At 21.6% G+C, this 15686-nt stretch overlaps 1 protein-coding gene across 2 annotated transcripts in view; it reads right to left on the reverse strand.

Annotated features, from left to right (window-relative positions):
- LOC129619085 (myc protein) overlaps positions 1-15686 on the reverse strand; it is a 135447-nt gene that overhangs the window by 75228 nt on the left and 44533 nt on the right. Inside the window, exon 1 of one of the 2 annotated variants that reach the window (XM_055534168.1) lies at positions 3099-3991. The exons of the other annotated variant lie outside the window; for it this stretch is intronic. The gene's annotated coding sequence lies outside the window, so the exon portion shown is untranslated. Of the gene's footprint in view, positions 1-3098; positions 3992-15686 lie in introns of those variants that run through there. 2 annotated transcript variants of the gene reach the window in all.

The following is a 15686-nucleotide window of genomic DNA, read 5'->3' on the forward strand; positions in this document are numbered from 1 at the left end:
TATTGTAAAATTGTAAATTGTACTATGCAAATTTTTAGAAACAATTAAAATTTTAAATTAAAAATTTAACACCTCAATTTTTATTTGAACATTTTTCTATTGCTAATCATTAAAAATTCCAATTAAGTATGTACTTTTATACTATATTTGTTAGTCACATTCATTTATAACGTAAGTATGCTTAAATAATTTTAATGAGCGTCATAGAAATGTAAATTAAATGTGAAATTGCGAAATGCAGACGGTTACATAAAATTTTATTTCATGAACTACAACAAATAATACATTTTTCAAGAAACAGCATTTTACTCAATTATTTTGAAAAGAATGTACTTAGATTTTTTCGAGTTAAGAATTTTAAAAATTACCACTTGGAGGAAACTACAAATTCAAATTTTTATTAAACCTATTTTTTTACAAAATTATAATATAAATTCGATTGACGATGACATACATATTTATTAAATATATAATATGACTTCTAAAATATATGCAGTAAGACAATGATTTTTCAAAATAAAAAAAAAAAACGTTTAATTAATACCTTTTGTATTTAATAAAATATTATTTTACTAATTATTCACTTAAAATATTCCTGATCATTCTCTCCTTTTATAACAAAGTTAATTATATTTTAAGTTTACGATTTCTAATATTTTTCTTACTTCCTACAGTTGAACTTCTAGATCTCGAACTATAAGAAATGTCACAAATAAATTCAAAAAATAGAGAATTCTAATTACTTACATGCGTACATACATAACATGATATCCAACAAAAATATAGTTTACTTAAAGAGAAGTCAAATCTATCGAATAAGATTTGAGTAAATAGACTTAAACTGTAATAAAAATATTAATTTATCTCATACATAAATAATATTCATAGAATTTTAATGAATCATTTAAAATTTTTACATTTACATATAGTAAATTAGTAAATTGGTAATTTTTAACAAATATTGATTATACATACATACACACATATGCAAAATTTATTCATGATTCTAATAATTTGGAAAATAAAAAAACCTTAGTAATCTTACAATTTTTTATTTTTAACTAAGAAATTATCGCAGAATTTTTCTTCCAATTTTATATAATCTGGTAATCTTTTATTTTTGTATTATCATTGCTTTATATAATATAGACACTACAATAGTAAGTACATATACATATGTACAATTATTTAGTTGTAATAGCCAGCATTTAAATGATATATGCACTTTAAAAATATTATATTGTAAAAAACTTTGAATATATTGTATATTTATATTTAAATTTATATTATATAAAATACATATATATAGTTACATATACACAAACATATACACTTTATGTAAAGAAATATTAAAAATTTTACATACTTAAATAATATTTTATAGTTACTTATTAAAAAAGTTTAATTTAAAATAAAAATAAAAATAATTTATACAAAAAAATATTTACCATATATAAAAACTACCATGTATAAATAAAATTTTTATATATACATACATTGTCTTTAGACATACATACATACATACGATTTATATATTTAATAGAATGATGAAAATTAAGAATTTTCTTTAGTCATCCTCAAGAGCCATCATATATATACATACATACATATGTATACAGAATTATATGAAAAGTAAAAAATATTGATATATATGTATATACATACGATATATATACATATGTATGTACATTATATTATATATAAAGATGAGATGGTGTAAGCGTTTGGGAATTTTACATGGCAATAACCGCTTTTTAGTTTATAAGTAATTTTATAATATTGAGAAAAATTAAAAAGCAACAAAAAAAAATAAATAAAAATACTTAAAAAAGAATTAAAGAAATAAAAATTAGAATAATAAAATATTTTTATTACATAGGATTTTTTTTAATATACATATGTATTTATGTATATAAAATATTATACATTCTTTAAATAAGTAAGAGTGTGTAACCATAAAAATATTATAGAGTAGAAATGTAAATTTTAAAAATTTGAACAAGGAAAAAAACAAAAAAAAAAAAAAATCACTTCATTGAGAATTTCATCATCGGTAGAAATTCTCTCTGACTCAAGAAAAATTATTATTTTTTTTTCATTTCTGTTATTTTATTTTGGAACATTATGTGTTATATAGAAAAATAAATTTTGCTCTTGCACTGGACCTCTTATATTAAATTATTTTTAAAAATTATGTACGTTTATAAGTTTGTATATATAATTAAGGTAAATGATAAACAATATTTTTGTCCACTATACATTGTATGTATGAACTCGTTATACTTCTTACACATAACGTAAACATATTTATCATGTAGTTATGTTTACGTTATGTGGAAGTATGTATAACAAACAAAATACGGAATTTGTAATTTACAGTGCTTCTTAAAGCAAATAATTTAGACATATATTACATACATACGTTTAATATTATTTATTTTACTTATATACAATATAAAATTTACAATAAATACAATAAATCATAAGTAATGAATTATAATTTTGAAGTAACTGTATATACATACAAAAAATATATTTTGCAGTTAAGTGTAGGTAGTAAGATTGTATATATATGGGTATACCTATTTACTATAAATATATTTATGTACCCATATTAATAATAGTATACGATGATTATGTAGGTAGATATGTAACCTAAATACATAAAATGTTATTCATAATCATTCAAAATTTTTCAATGCATATAGTAAGAAAAATTATGACATAGTATACGTAAAGTATAGTAAGTGTAGTATTCCCGTATCTATTTATATTATTGTTATTATGTATATCATATATCGAGAAAATATACATTAATATATTATGTACATATGAATACAAATATTGAAATATCTTATATTATTTTATAAATGCCAAAATGAAAAATATGTATGTATGTATGTATGTAAAATGTCAATATTATATTTTGCTTATACGTGTATGTAATACATTTGGATATAAATTATATAAATATTATAAGTACATATTCTATACGAAATTTGGTGTACCGATATAAATTTTCCTATATTTATGTTTGTATATGTGTTTATCATTCTATATAATATATATCTACTTATAATTATGTGTATTTTACTTACCGGCTTAAAATCCAACGTGTGTATATTTTTATATTATGTATATACTTATTTATATGTCGGTATAATTTGCAAGTATATAAAAATTTTCACTATTTTTTTTTATTCTTCACTTTTTATAATTTTTTTTTTTTTCAAAAAAAATGTTAAATGTTCTCATTTAATTCATTTATAATTAAAATATGAAAAGTTTATTATGTTCATATAAAAGTTATAGGTGTAGTAGCTAAGTATATAATTAAAAAAATTCAATTAAAAATATTAAAAATGTTATTCCAAAAATTTTTTTTTATAAAATAAAAAAACAAATTAATTATTGAATGCACAGATCTTGTGTAAAATAAATGTTTATTTTGTTTAAAGAAAATTCACAATTTCTTAAATTTTTTATTAAAAAGAACAAAATTAACAATTATTCCAAAATTGTAATTATTTGATTTCTATTCAAAATTTGTTATTCTCGATAGCGGTAAATTTTTAATAATATTGTTGTTGTTGCTGTTCCTTAACAATTTATATTTTATTTATGACAATTTGAATTGAATGTCAAAGTTTTTTTTATACAATGAAAATTTTTCTTGTTTTAAAATTCAATATTTAAGGTTGTTATATTTTCAGTTTTAATTTTTAATATTATTCAATCCAACTACTTTTTTCCCAAGAGTATTTTATTATTTATAATTTTAAATATAATTATTAGTAGTTAAACACTTTTAAAACGGATTCACCATTAAAATGCAAAATTCACAATTCTTCAGCTTTCTGAAACTTTTTTTTGTGTTAATTGTTGTTCAAGGAAATTATTTTTCTTTTCCTTGTGTTAATTTTTTTTATATTGTATTTTATAATCAACTTTTATTATCCTTAAAATACAAGTAAATTTTATTTAATTTTTATTAATAATGATTAATTATACTTCAAATTTTTTTTATTTATTAATTGATAATAAATGTATATTAATAAATTTTTGTTTTTTATATTTAAAAAATTTTAATTTTTTACACTTTAAATAATTTTTATTATTAATAATTTTTGTATTTTTATTATTATTATTTGTATTAATTGTATAAAAACACTTGTTTTTGTAATTATTATTATAATTAAAATTATTATTTATTTTATGATAATTATTATTATTATAATTAGAATATAATAACGTATTTTTATAATTATTATCAATAGAATTAAAAATAGTATTTATAATAATATTTTTTTTATGATTAATAATAACAGTTTTTGCAAAAATAAATTGAAATTTAACACTAGAAATAACTGGTGCAGTAGGCATGACACACAACTATACAACTGATATACACCTAAATTCAATTAGGTTTAAGAAAAAAATAAAAATTTAATTTTTCTAAGAATTACAAATTTTTATTTTATTTTCTTTTTTTGTTTTATTTATACACTTGTATATTTTATATAATATTTATGTGTGTGTTTATATATATTGTGTATATATACAATTTGTTCTTATTATAATTTTCTTTTTTTTTTCTTTTTTTTATATAATGTAATATTATATTTATGTAGGTACCTATATATATATATATGTTTATATGTATATAGTTGAATATTATTTTCTTTTCTATATATTTTATTTGTTATACATTTAATATGTACAGTATATAGTATGTAGTTATTTAAGTACAGTTAATTAATATATTTGATTATATATAATATGTATGTAGTACGCATTTATTCAAAAAAAAATGAAAGAAAAACATTTAAAAATTAAATTCTCCTTTTTTTATTCACAAATTTTTGCTTATAATTTTTAATAAACAATTTATTTTATGTTAACCACTTCCGTTTGTTTTTTATATTTAAAAAAAAAAAAAAATATTTTTGCTTCAATTATTTTCTTTTTTATATCAAATTATTTTTATAAATTTTATATGTAGCTATGTACATATGTATGTATAGCTTTTTATTTATAATCTAAAATGTGTGTAAAATGCAAAAAAATTTTTTATTCCATTAATTAGATTTAAAAATTATTGGGGTTTTCTACCACATACACTTTTTTATTATATTTTGTAATATTCAAAATTTATGTATATTTTTTCTTTTTTTTTTTTGACTAAATAAACGGCGACAGTAGTGACGACGACAGCTTTCAAGGAACCACTTTAAAGACAAAATCTTTTTTTTCCAAAGAAAAAAAATTCCTATTTCCTTTTTTATTTTTAAGTAGATTTCTTTTATATACGCGTAGTAAAAATGTAAAATTTTTTCCAAATTTAATTATCAGCAAAATGATTTTCTATTTTTTAAATAGAAAATATTATTATTAAAAAAAAATTCTATTTCGAATTTTTTTTCTACTTTCCGCTTCTATTCTTAGTCAACACAATTCAACTCACCCTTAAGAAGACTTAAAAAACTTTAATTAAAAACTTTTTTTTTTTTACTTTTTGTATATTTGGAGGATGATGTTAATTTATATAAAATTTGCAGGGGAAAAAAAATTTTTTTATGTAGCTCTATATTTGCCTTATTAAATTTTCTTTTTTTTTCCTCTCCTTGATTTTGCTTGGTAGTGTCTTATCAAGCTGCGGTCTAAAGAGCAACTGAATAAATTTTCTTATTTCTTTGAAATTAAAAATTAAAGTTACGATTTTTTTTTGTTATTTTTCTTTTCGTTTTTCTGTTTTCGTTTTCGTTTTTTTTTTTTATTGATGTGTAGTACGGTAAAGTGCTGATTTTCTTCTACAATATTTTGTTATACTTGTATATATTTATATATGTAGTTAGGTATGAAGGTATATCTATTTTGTATTTTGTATATTCGTGGCATTTATTAATTTGTGTATATATGTAAATGTAGAAGTACATATATGTATATTTAAATAATATATAAAATGTATGTAGAAAAGTATGTACATCCCTATATATTTTTATAAAAGTATTTTTGTTATTAAAACAAAATTCTCCTCTGTCTCTAATCAAACATACACAATTACATAGTTAGTTCATAAACGAAAGGGAATAACAAAAAAAAAACAAAAGAAAAAAAAAAATGAAAAAAAAAGTTGTACAATAATGTAGTATAGAATTGCCTTTTAAATGCTTGTTTAGCTTGTTTTTTTTTTCTTGTTAGCCTGTGTAGTTTTGTTGCTATTGCCTTGCTGCTAATATACTGTACCAGTTTGCTATACTGTGGCTACCAAAATGAAGCGAAAGAAACAAATATTTTCTCTTATTTTATTTCTATTATAAAAAACATGTATAAATGTTTGTGTATGCAAAAGCACATCTATTTCAAATTTCAATTATCTCTCTATCTCTTCTCTTCTCTTTTAATGTTAACGAATATATAGTAAGAGTAGTATCAACGTTATGTATAATCAGAAAATATAAAGTCTGCAAAAGCAACAAAACGACAAAATATGAAATTGAAAAAATTAAAAAAATTTCTTTACTATACAAAAATTTTATACTGTTTTTTTTTTGGTTTAAATGTGTAAGTCAATATGGTATAAATGTATAGGTACATAAAAATTTATAAAAAAAAATATTAGGAATTAGTGTTGCCATTTTCATAATTTAGATGTAGAAGGTCAATTTTATAATGATATAAGAGTAATGTTTGGTTCTTTATACATACAAATTATGTATTGAATATGTTAAAGTTTTTTCAATTATAAAATAAATTATGGTTGAATATTAGTTCTAGAATTTTCATTCCGTTAGTGTATGAAGTCGTAAACCTATTCTCAAACAACTGAAACAAGAAAATTACAAAATAAACATTTCTCAATAAAAACTTTTTATAATTTAAATATGTATTAAGAAACTTGTAATGAGGTATTGCATTAATTAGGTTTTTTTTCCCTGTAACAGAATTTCCATCCAGAACAGTGTTCCATTTACAAACCACCTTTAATTACTTCAGATTCATTTGAGTTGTAATATTCTTGCAAAAGAAATGAACTAAAGGTTGCTTGCAGCGTATAATTTCAGATTAAATTTCAGAATTAATTTAATATTGTAGTATGGGGCATATATTTTATTCTTGATGGTAATACTAATTTTACTTTGTATACTTCAATACAAAAGCATATAAATATGAAAAAAATAATGGATATACTAAATATAATATACATACATACGTACATACATATATAATATACATACGTACATACATATGTATATATTTTTACTGCTGTGAGGTAGATATTTCATTAAAATAAAATGTAGAGTATGTATATTATTGTGTAGCGATATTAATCGTTATTACTTATTTATTAGTATTTTGTATTTTATATGCCGGTTGATTGCCGGTTGCCGGTTTTTTTCTTTGCTTTGCACACAATAATTTATTACATACACATTTGTACAGCATTTTACAAAATATACATACATTATGCAGATATTGAGTACTCCAGATATTTATGTGGTACTGTACATTATTTTTCTCTTATTTTTTTTACATAAAACGAGAAATTTCGAATTTCTTATTTTTGTTTGGGAACATTTTAAAATATTTGTGTAAAATAAAAATTCCATGCAATTTCATTTAATTTTCTTTAAAAATATTAATTTAATACACGTAATATATGTACGTATGTATGCATGTAGTAATATACATAAGTATAATATTATAAAAATATTAAACTAAATAAAAATAAACATACTAAGTATGCTTGTAAGCAGGTATCAAGGCTGCAATAACCGTGAGTGTTTTAACATACAGTGAGTATGTAAGAAACTTCTCACCACAGAATTTTTCTGTTTGTCTATTAAAAAAAGTTGTTCATTGCTGTTTTTAACAAACATGGGATTTCAACAAAATTAATTCACATAACTGAAATTTGATTAAATTATCTTTTCCTTTGTAATTAATAATTTTAAAATTTTCATTTTCAAATCCACTTTGGAAGCCGAAAATATTGTTGGAACAGTTTTTTTCATAGTAAAATGTACTTTACACTAGTATAAAAACAATTCGAACTGCCACAAAACATTTCAAATTAAATGAATTGCTAAGAAATTTTGTTAAGTTTCCTACAAAATGTATGATTTCGAAAAGAAGCAAAATGTGTTGAGCTCAACTTAAATTTTTATTTTTTTAGTAAATTTTTGTGTAACAATCAACTTACTATTGTTATAAAAATCTCAATTCTAAAGAAAAAGTAGGATTATTAGAATAATTTGGTTTGAATTTACAAAATTTAGACCAAACTTGCATAATTTATTATTACCATAAAAAATTTTGTAAAACAATCACTTCATATCAAAAATATACAAACATATTTTTATGGAAAATTGTCTAGATTTTTTACATTTTGTTATACTAAATATTTTAATTAAAACCTTTGAATAATGTCTAGGAAAACTGCTTCTTAGTTTATTTTTCTAACTTCACTATTTTAACAAGCAATAAAATTAAATAATAAAAGAAGAAAAATGTTTTAAGTTATAAAATAAAAGAATCATAAAATTCTTAAGTTTGTTACCAGTTTAGCCCATAAAATAACATTTATAAAAAAAATAATTTCTTTTACCACATAAAATTCTTTAGAACACTTAAAAGTTTAAGAAGTATGTATGTATTTAAGAAATTTTCAAGATTAACATTACAGGTACGTTTATGAATTATTTTTTATTAAAACAGATGTTAAATTCTATTAAAGAGTTTACCTTTCATTATAAATACAAGAATTTTATTAAATTCTAATGTTAAAAGCAGACGCAAATATATACATACTTACATACACGTGTCTTATATTGTTTGGTTTTTAGATCACACATGAAAGTGAAAATTAAAGCGTTGTTAAAAATTATAACGAAATTAGTTCCCACCATTTGGTTAATTGCAACCAGCATAATCAAAAATTGTGTGGCCGTTTACGTCTCAAATTAACATTTCCGAATCAAAATTAACATTCACTTATACCACTAATATATCTCTAATAGTGGAATTCTACAGAGAAACTAACCAACTAGAAAGTAATGTTTGTACAAACTTAACTAGGTTACATCGTCCCCACATTGAACAACTCTGGAATCTGCAAAATTAACTAAATTGACCTTTTATCAAAGCAATATTTGTTTACATAATTTCTAAATTCTGAAAAATCCAATCTGTTTTGATTAAAAAAGCCAATCGAATTTTTAGCTTTCTGAGATGGTCGCGCCATGCAACCTTATTTTTAGAATACATACATACGAGTATTTCAAAAGTGTATTATAGATCCAAACCAAATGTGCCTGTTTAAAAATTCACGATTACTATTTTTTGCTTGTTGATACTGTATTGATTACCGTTAATTTTTCTGTTATAGTTACGGTTTTGACTCAACATGAAGCTTTTTATAGCGCAATCTGTCATTTTATTGTCAAATAATGTTAACAACTTAGGTTAGCAGTAATAAATACCAGTCAAACTAAATATTATTGATTTAATTCGATTACTAGTAACGGCAGAAAAATAAATAAAATTTAATAAAAAGTAAAAGTTCACTTAATTGACTGTAAGCCTTGGTCTTATTGAGAAAAAAAAAAGCAAAATTCATTGCACCTATTCGAAAATTCTTCTTCCATTACGAATGTAAAGACATAACTTATAAATTAGAACTGAATAAAATGTAAATCGCATTTTCTTACACAAATATGCATATGTACATATGTATGTATTCATTCAAACGGTTTCTAGATGTTTCTAATTATATAACAATGCATTTTGATGTCAATTTTTCATGAACAAACCGTAAATTACTATGAATTTTAATCTTAAAAGAAAATTTATTAAAAAAGAATTTTATAATAAAATATTAACTAACATTTTGAAATTCGAATTACATATGTATATAAGTGTAGAAACACATACCGATATACGTATATTATATGCACGTACGATTGCGAATTCAATTTAATAAATATAAATGCAAACGTAAGAAATGCAGAGAAAAATAAAGTGTCACAGATAATATTTATATATGTACGTACATATTATATAATGTATATTCATGCACTGTAAAAACTATTTTAGAATTTATAAGGATGTACATTACATACCAAGTATACATGTAAGTATGTATCTATCAAACATTATGAAAAATTATCAAAATATAAATAATAATTTTTGCAAAAGTACATATATATTTTGTATAATCTAATATTGAAAGTATATTTGTATGTTCAAGAAACTTGTTTTATTGTTTATTTGAATTTGAAATTCTTTACATTCTTAACTTTCTAAATATTATTAAAAAGTGTATACTATGTACATACATATATCCATGTATATATAAATTGTTCATTCTCTATGTATGTTTTATATACATATGTACATATGTATGTATATGGATGTATATGAATGTCGTACTATTTTGTCTTATACATATTAAGTAAATAAAATTTTATGTATGTATATAAAAATTGCTTGTAAGTTCGAACAAAATAAATAAAATATCAATTTACCTGTTACATACATGCAGACATATGTATATACATATGTATATATATGTTTGTATATATACTTTGATTACGAATTTAAAAACCTTAGTTCAAAGTTGAACTAAGCTGAAAAATTCTCTTATTCTTTTTTTCTCATATAAATAATTTTTGTATTGTGTACTTTTTATTAAAATGATGCATTTATATAATGCTATGCTATGCTACGTTATATGCATTTTTTTAAAAGTAAAATAAAATTAAGCAAAGGTAAGAGAATAAAAATAAGGAACGAAAATTTTCTCTTTAAATTTAAGAGAACGAAACGTATAAGAAACAACAACAACAACATTCATTATTATTATTTACGTTATGCTACAAAATTTAAATAAAGAGAATACCACATGTAGTCATGCAGTTATTAGTATCAGAAAGCTACAAACTACAAAAATTTATATACATTTTGAATTCTCAACATTGTGTGATTAAGACGTTTTTTAATTCGCGCTCTCATTTTGCTACTCATGTAATATTTGAAGCCCATTATTCTATTATATTCTTTTAAAAAATTAAATTTATTAATTTAAAATTAAAAAAATTGAAACAATCCTATTATTCTTTCTCGTTAAAATTTACAAGTTTGTATTGTGTGTTATAAGTATAGTTCTCTCTTTACTCTTTTAATGTCATTCCTTAAATTTTAAATGATTTACGGCTTTTCAAAATATCAATGATGGAAATGTCCATTTTTTACATTCCCTTAAAATATTATGTACATAACAGATTTATAATAACTACATTTCAATGATGTTATGGAGACGGCGTTCAATTTTTATGCATACATACACATGTATGTATGTATGTATATATTAAGTACATAAGTACATAATAATCTATACATATTTAGTCGTATTCATTTTTATGAATGGAAAATATTATTTTTTTTTGTTTGTCAAATCGATCGATTTTTTTATATTTAAATTGCTTATGTACCTAACTAGATGCTGTTATCATTGCAGTGCAATACATAATTGTATCTACAGAACTGTAAAAATTAAAAACTATCATTTAGTTGTACGAGAATAACGAAAAAAAAAACAGAACATTTCTGATAAATAATAGAAGGGCGTAGGTTATACATAATTATTATTTTTAAAAATAAATGAAAACTGAATTCGGGCATTCCATTTTTAGGCCCGATTTTTCATTAAACCGTTCTTTATATTAAAATCTGCTTATCCCTTATTAATAAGAACGTTATTAAATATGAATATTATATATGTAAATACTATTATTTTCTAGGTATCCGCGTCCCCTATTCTCGGAATTTTGAACAAGTAGTAATAACCAACATATGTATGAAATGTTAATTAAAAATATAAAAATCAACAAATTGACTTGAATAAAGAGTATAAATTGATTTTTAAAGTTCAAACTAGTATTCAAATATATTTAGATAGCAGTAATAAACATAACTTTCAATATTTCCGTAGATATGAGAGACAAAGATCGTTTTCAGTCCAACTACTCCCAGACACATACATATCTAGTGTCTTAACCTTATTAACTAAAACAAATAACCAACAAGCTCTTAGTTGATCAATGAAATTCTGTCTGTTCGACTCACCTAAAGTAGTTGCTTAAAATCTACATTAAAAATTCTTTAAACCTATTAAAATATTCTTTGGTTGTAAACTTAGATAAAAACCTTACTACCTATTACACGATCAATTTAAAAATAAATTTAATTTATTATATTTTTTGTTAACACATACCTAATTATAAATTAAATTAATAATATAACAATTTATATTATAAATTTTCATATGGATGTTGTAAATATTTTTGTATGTGTGTGTAATATTCAAATAATTGAATAAATAAAAAAACAAAATTTTTTAATTTTATTTTATTGTTAAACGCACTTGTCATACACGCACAAATTTCGCATAAATACAAGCATATTTTATTTAAAATTAATTTAGCTAAGCTTAGAATTAACAATTTTCTACATATGTACATAGTAAGCTTTTACTTTTACATATTTATGTATGTATATACAAACATTTAAGTATATATTTGAAATTTACATAAATATGTAAATTTTAAAGTTGTACAATGTCAAGGTTGGCCATTTCACATTAAAATAGAAAAAATAGACGCGCTTTGTAATAATTTTGCCACTCTATTAATAAAAGAAAAATTGTTGTTGTAGTGAATTAAAAAATTTCTTATTTAATATGATGAAATTCTATCATATGTTACGCATAATTTTATATTATCAATATACAAGTTTTAGAATTTCAGCTTAGACAACAAGGTTTAGAGAAAAAAATTTTGTTCAAGATATGTAACTATTACATGTGTATGTGTTTATGCATATTATTTAATTCATAATTGCAGTGGGATTTTATTTAAGAGATTAGTATGATTTATTGAAATTTATCTTACACACTGAATCGCAGTTCTTACAAGAAATTATAAATAATTAATTATTAGAATTAAAATTATGAGTAACTATTAAATAATGTAGATATTATGAGTAACTATTAATTTATGACAATTTGTTCGATAATAAATTCCATAGAATACACTTCATTATAAGACAAAAATAAAATTGCAACGCAGACCTTAAGTATTGTACATTTTGCTTACCGAAATGAAAATCTAATGAGGAATGAGGGCAAAAGATTTAACGCACACCTTTTGTACTATTAAATTGTACCTTTTGTAATATTAAATTAAAAAAGCTTCCCGTTTAAGAAGTTATTTTAAAATGTTAATTTCTGTTTACATGGACATGTTCTAAACATAATGTTAAGTCATATGTTATGTACAAAATGGAATCGCGTTATTTGGCAGATAATTAGTCAACAGTTAGAAAATTATTTCTCATTAGTCTTAGATACATACATATTTGTTCTTGTCCTTGATTTTTGAATTAGAACTGATAACCAGATAAACTTCAATAAAAATGAAATTTCAATAAAATGAGGTTATCCCTAAATAATCCGTAATTTATGCAACATTTAAACATTAAACATTAATTATACAAAACATTATTTATACAAACTTTTTGCATTTATTAAAATGCAAAAAGTTTGTATAAATACTTGAACTGATTATTAAAATATATAGGAAACAAGGTTAGGTCTTAAAATTAAATGAACTTAGTATAATTTGTTCACGAATCTAAATCATTATAATTTGTTTTCAAAACCATGGAACCGATGGAACAAATTTGACTGTAAAAACCAAAATAATAATTATACACAAAAAAAATCCAAATATATGTACGACAGAGATTTTAGTGGTACAGTTTTTTTTAGTATGTATTAATATCTTATCTCAAACCTACGACAACAATTTCAAAAAAAAAAAAATAATAAAAAACAAATATAAAATAAGTCTAATAAAAAATGAAATGTGATGTGAACAGCACATTATCAACAATGCGTTTTCTAATAAAGAGTACTTACAAAATATAGACCAAATTTCTTTCCAATCAAGACTCTTCTACAATATTGGATTGTGATTCTCTTTCACACCAAGTTCAGACAATGAATGCCCCATAATGTTTAAACTTTTCTTATACTTCCACATGTCAGAGTTTTCAAATACAACCTCTACGAATATCCTGTAATTCATTTTATTGAGAAACAACAAGGAATTCATATTTCATCCCTTTGCTTTAGTCAAGAACATTTTTATAATCTTCAAACGAGAGTAGCCTTGTCTTTATTACTTTATATTCCTTCATAATTATCAAACATGTATTCAGGAATTTGTAAAAGAATTTTTAAAAATTATTTTATTAAATTCAAGCTACACAAATTTTGTTAAAAAAAAATTTATGAATAAATATTCCAATATTGACAATAATTGTATTCGGCCTACTTTATAAAATTTTCGAATGATTTTTTTTCACACATACTTTTTCGCAAATAAACGTATTTTAATTTTAAAAATTTGCCAAAGTTTCGAATTCTTAAAACAATACCATTCTTATTTAACAAATACAAGGTGATCGTAAAAAAAAATCAGGCGAAAATTGCGCAATTTATTATTATATACGGAAGAAGTTAATGTGATTTTGGCTATCAGAACAGAAAAAAAAAATTAGTTTTTTTTTTTATTTTTTTTTTTTTTATGGATTAGAATTTTTTGAAAAAGAATATTTTAGAAATATAAAAGCTTTTTTTCTATTTGGTATATTTTCTAACGTAACCCATACATACATATACGTACGTATACGCGAAACGTTATCTTTATAGTTGTATATTATACTAGTCAAGGTCTTATACTCTCATGTATTTTGGTGTCAAAACTATTAGTATTATCTAATATAAAAAAAAAGAGCAAATAAAATGAAAAAAATTTTAATTAACCGCAATACGTACTTGAAAAGTAGTAAGAAATAAAGAAGAAAAATGTAGATATCATCTAATATTTGAAAATTTTGCACAAACTGTTGAATCAGCTTGCATAATGTTGAAATGTTTGGTGAAAATCGAGATTTTGCTCTTTAAACTCGAAAAAATAAGTAAAATTTCTTTATATTTTATGAAACAAAAATTCGTATTTAAATTTGGTACTGATGTAAAAAATTTTAATTTTCTGAATTTTTCCAACAAATTTTTAAAATTCTGCATAGGTGTTATGAAAATTAGCTTTTAATTGTAACATCCAGTATTCTGATCACTACAATGTGAAACGCCCTCTTTTAATGTAAGATTTTATACATGTAGTATAGGCAAAAATTGATGAAATTCCAATTGAATTGATTGTTTTGGTATCAAAGTAAAAGTTGTAAGTAATTTTCTATAATTTAGAAAACTTACGGCTTAAATGAAGATGATAAAAAAAAATTAAAAATTTTCAAAATATTAAAATATCAAATGTGAAATGTTTTTGAAATAGTTTCTCTTCAATTTTTTAATTAGACATGCTTATAAATTCAACTTAAAGAGGTGAACGAAGCAAAAACTTAAAGACGTGAACTTTTCTTAAAAAATAGCTGAAAATTTCTTTCAACTGAGATTTATTATTACTTAAATAAACTAGAAGCTAATTTCTAGTTACCATTTACTTTCATATATGTTTGTTTGTATATTTACTACAAAAAAAAAATTGCAAATAAATTAAAACTGTACTCTTTGCAAAACAGTTATAGTCATTTATTTGTGA

This window comes from Condylostylus longicornis, unplaced genomic scaffold (assembly GCF_029603195.1).
Source record: "Condylostylus longicornis isolate FDR11 unplaced genomic scaffold, ASM2960319v2 ptg000010l, whole genome shotgun sequence".
In the NCBI taxonomy this organism is placed as follows: Eukaryota; Metazoa; Arthropoda; class Insecta; order Diptera; family Dolichopodidae; genus Condylostylus; species Condylostylus longicornis.